At 41.2% G+C, this 5,000-nt stretch overlaps 1 protein-coding gene across 4 annotated transcripts in view; it reads left to right on the top strand.

Moving 5' to 3' along the window:
• Positions 1-5,000, top strand: part of LOC125035809 — a 113,715-nt gene that overhangs the window by 78,963 nt on the left and 29,752 nt on the right. The window lies entirely within an intron of this gene.

Below are 5,000 nucleotides of genomic sequence, written 5' to 3'. Positions count from 1 at the left end.
TAGAGGAGATATAGATAGAGAGGAAGGGAGGGAAGGTTGAGGAGGAGAGGGGCAGGGAGGGGCGAGGTAGAGGAGAAGAGGGGTGAGGGGAGGAATTGCAAGGCAAGACAATGCAAGACAAGTCAAGGGAATTAAACCAAGGAAAATGATGTTGAAATTTTTCTATGGAGAGGCACGCGATTATTTTCTATTTTTAATAATTGGTTCAGCACAATGAGTATAATATGAGTGATACATATACTCAGGTTATTATCATAATTATCATGTTTTGTTTACTTATATTTCACACATGAAAAGATTAAATTTTATTTTTAATTTATTATTGTTCTTTTGGAGGACGCTCGCAGGAAAGACACTGAGAAGGATTTTTCATTTTTATGTAATCATTTTTGTTGTTGTTTTTATTATTATTATCATCATCATCATCATCATCATCATCATCATCATCATCATCATCATCATCATATAATTATTATTATTATTATTATTATTGTTATTATTATTATCATTTTATTATTATTTCATTATTATATATTATTATATTATTTTATTATTATATTATTATATTATTATATTATTATATTATTACTATCATTATTATTATTACTACTACTGCTACTGCTACTGCTACTGCTACTGCTACTACTGCTACTACTGCTACTACTGCTACTACTGCTACTACTGCTACTACTACTACTACTACTACTACTACTACTACTACTACTACTACTACTACTACTGCTACTACTGCTACTGCTACTGCTACTACTACTACTACTACTACTACTACTGCTGCTATTACTACTACTAATACTTCTGCTATTACTACTACTACTACTACTACTACTACTACTGCTGCTGCTGCTGTTGCTGCTGCTGCTGCTACCACTGCTATTACAATTACTACTATTACTGCTACTACTATTATTATTATTATTATTATTATTATTATTAATATTAATATTACTACTATTACTATTATTACAATTATTATTATTATTATTATTATTATTATTATTATTATTATTACTTTTACTATTGTTATTGTTTTCATTATTATCTTCCTCATTATCTTGGCCATCCCGCTGACAACTCCAACTGTAAAACAACCCCATCGACGGCAGCTTCCAGCGTGTCACTGACCAGGAGAAAATTCTTTGGTCGTGTACCCCACTCCGTTTACTTTTTGGCGGGAAAGTCATTACCTTGATGACCGTTTTCGAGTCATCCTGGGCGTTCAACATCATCTGTTTGGCCAATTACAAGGCAGTTCCCGGGCGTTCCCTCAATTTGGCAATACGTTATCGGCCTGTGTGTAAAGAAACTTGTGTTTAAATTGGATTGATTTCTCGGAGGTGGCAATACTGCGGGATGGGATGGTGTTGCGTTTTTTTGTCTCAATTTTTTTTCTTATCTCCATACTTTCTTTCTTTTTCTTTCTTTCTTTCTTTCTTTCTTTCTTTCTTTCTTTCTTCCTTCATTTCTTCCTTCCTTCCTTCCTTCCTTCTTTCTTTCTTATATTGACTTCTTGTTCTTCTTCTCAAAACAGAGAACTAATTTGTGTGTGTGTGCGTGCGTGCGTGCCTGCGTGTGTGCGCGTGCGTGCGCCACCGTGTAAGCTTTCCGCGTATGTATGCGTGTGTACGTATTTATATGTTATAGTAAAATGGTCCAGTAGTTAGCTGAAAAGTTTATGTGTATATTAGACATGAGATGGATGTTCGCCTGTGTTTGCTGTGCTGCAGTTAAAAGATTTATCCATGCAAAGTAAACTAAAACTCTTTTCCCCGCATGATCGATGTGCAGCAGCGTAAACAACCAGTTTTATTGAAGCCTTTTCGCTCTTTGTATATTTTTTTGCGTAATCAGAGTCTCTCTTTTTGCGATATTGATTCATCATCATCATCATCATCATCATCTTCTTTATCATCGTTATTATTAGTAGTAATTATGATTATGAACAATGGTAATGATAATAATAGCAGTATAATAAAACAAACAATGATAATGATAATGATCGAAATGTTATCATGATTGTGTCACTGTATTACATTTTACATATAATGACTATTTTAGGCTGTCCATATTAGAGAATACTGGATGTTTTAAAGAATCTTCTGTATTTTTCTTTGTGTCGTGTTCTGTGTCGGTGCATTAAGGCTATAAGTATATTTGTGTGTTCAAAAGTATACACATGCTTGATGAACATTGACTTACCAAAAATCGTTAAGGAGTTTAAGAGTTGTTTTTATACATCTGTCAGTGCCCAAGAATATCTGAATATTGGTTTCTTATCCGAATTACATGTTTTGCTTAACTTATGTTCATGTGTAATGAAATATCACCGTTCACAATTTAAAGCCAAATGCAGTCGTATACGGTACAGTATTGACGTTTCATTTTTAGTTTCGTATTTATGTTTTTTTTTTTTTTTTTTCACGGCATTTCGTTATAATTCAGTTGTAATTCGCACATACGATACAGTATTGACGCCCAATTTCATTATTATTCGTATTTATGTATGTTTTTTTTTAATGACATTTCGTTAGAATTCAATTGTAATTCGTATTTCCTTTACTTTCTTTCTTTCTTTTTTTTTTTATTTCTTTTCCGAATGTCAATTAGTAATCCAGAACATTTTTTTTTTTTTAATTATTATTATTTATATAATTGAATGACTACACACTGAGCCTTGTTCTTGGATCCTAAAAGCGACGTGGAAATTCGGGGCCAGAAATTGAAATGAAAAATCACCCAATGAGGTATTGTGGTTAACCAAACTGCGTGTGTTAGTGCGGCAGAGGAAGGAAGGCAAAGGATTACTCGCAAAAAAAAGGAGGAAATCGCCGTATTTCAGAAGGAAATGAGGAAGAGGGAGAAAGAGAAGGATAGGGAGAAATAGGAGAATGAGACGATGAAGGAGAGGAAGAGGACGGGGGTGAAGAAGAGGACGAAGAAGGAGAAGGGGAGGCAGAAAAAAAGAATGAGGGAGAGAAAGAGATGGTGATATTGATAACTTTACTTGGATTAAACAAATGTATATGTATATAGAATTCATGTATTTGAGAGAGAGAGAGAAAGAAAGAGAATACAAAAGAGAGAAAGAAAGAGAAAAAGAAGAGAAAGAAAGAAAGAGAGAGAAAGAAAGAAAGAAAGAGAGAGAAAATAAGAAAGATAGGAAAAAAAGAAAGAAAGAAAGAGAGAGAAAGAGAGGGAAATAGAGAGAGAAAGAGAGAGAGAGACAAAGAGACAAAGAGAGAAAGAGAGAAAGAGAGAAAGAGAGAAAGAGAGAAAGAGAGAAAGAGAGAAAGAGAGAAAGAGAGAGAGAGAGAGAGAGAGAGAGAGAGAGAGAGAGAGAGAGAGAGAGAGAGAGAGAGAGAGAACCTCAAACCAAACACCAGGATTCTAACACGCCCAGAAACCGCTCGTGCGAGACTATGCAAATGCAAGAAACAGAGCTCTGCTCCGTCCCTTCTCTTCTCTTTCCTTTATCCCTCCCTTCTTTCCCTTTCGTGCTTCCTTTCCTTCTCACGTTCCTCCCTCCACTCTACTCCACCCCCCCCCCCCTCTCTCTCTCTCTCTCTCTCTCTCTCTCTCTCTCTCTCTCTCTCTCTCTCTCTCTCTCTCTCTCTCTCTCTCTCTCTCTCTCTCTCCCTCTCCTTCCCTTTCTCCCTCTCCCTCTCCTTCCCTTCCCCTTGCATTTTTCTTCCCGTCCTTCCTTCCTCCCCTTTCTTGCTGCTTTTATCCACCCATTATCTTTCTTCAGCTTGCTGTCTCTTTCCCTCCCCTAATCGCCCCTTCTTCTCTCTTCCCCATCCTTTCCTTTCCTCCCCATCTTCCTTCGTCCCCTTCTCTCCCTTCCCCATCTTCCTCCTTCCCCATCCCCTCCCCACCCTTTCCCCCACCTTCCCCATTATCCTCTCCCCCTCCTAACCCTCTCCCCATTCCCCTCCCCTCCTTTTCCTCCTTCCCTCTCCCCAACCTTCCACCCTTACCCTCCCCCACCTTCCCCATTATCCTCTCCCCCTCCTAACCCTCTCCCCATTCCCCTCCCCTCCTTTTCCTCCTTCCCTCTCCCCCACTTTCCTCCCTTACCCTCCCCCCACCTTCCCCCCATACCCTCTCCCACCTTCCCCCTACCTTCCCCCTTCCCCTCCCCTCCTTTTCCTCCTTCCCTCTCCCCCACCTTCCTCCCTTACCCTCCCCCCACCTTTCCCCAGTACCCTCTCCCACCTTCCCCCCTACCCTTCCCCCTTCCCCTCCCCTCCTTTTCCTCCTTCCCTCTCCCCCACCTTCCTCCCTTACCCTCCCCCCACCTTTCCCCAGTACCCTCTCCCACCTTCCCCCCTACCCTTCCCCCTTCCCCTCCCCTCCTTTTCCTCCTTCCCTCTCCCCCACCTTCCTCCCTTACCCTCCCCCCACCTTTCCCCAGTACCCTCTCCCACCTTCCCCCCTACCCTTCCCCCTTCCCACCAGCCTTACCGCAACCGCCCCTCGCTCGCCTCTCCCGTCCTCTTGCGGTCGAGGAGAGAGTCATTACCCTTTTCCCTGTGGCATATGGCGAGTGTATTTGTTTAGGGGGTGACGAAGATAGGGACAGATGGCGAGAAGGGAGAAGAGGGGGAAGAAGGAGGAGGAGGAGGAGGAGGAGGAGGAGGAGGAGAAGAAGAAGAAGAAGAAGAAGAAGAAGAAGAAGAAGAAGAAGAAGAAGAAGAGGAAGAGGAAGAGGAAGAGGAAGAGGAAGAGGGAGAGGGAGAGGGGGATAGAGAGGGAGAGGGAGAGGGAGAGGGATAGAGATAGAGAGATGGAGAAGAGATAAGGAGAGGGAGAGGGACAGGGATAGAGATATGGAGATGAGTGGGGAGAAGTGAAGGAGGGGATGGAAGGGAAAGAGAAAGGGAAGAATTGATGGAGAGAAGGAAGAGGAATGAAGGGAGACAGAGAGAGAGGGAGAATGAGAGCTATATGAAGGACGGGGAAGAGCGAAGAGGAATTTAGAA

Source organism: Penaeus chinensis, chromosome 20 (assembly GCF_019202785.1).
Source record: "Penaeus chinensis breed Huanghai No. 1 chromosome 20, ASM1920278v2, whole genome shotgun sequence".
In the NCBI taxonomy this organism is placed as follows: Eukaryota; Metazoa; Arthropoda; class Malacostraca; order Decapoda; family Penaeidae; genus Penaeus; species Penaeus chinensis.
This window is presented reverse-complemented; position numbering and strand designations above follow the sequence as displayed.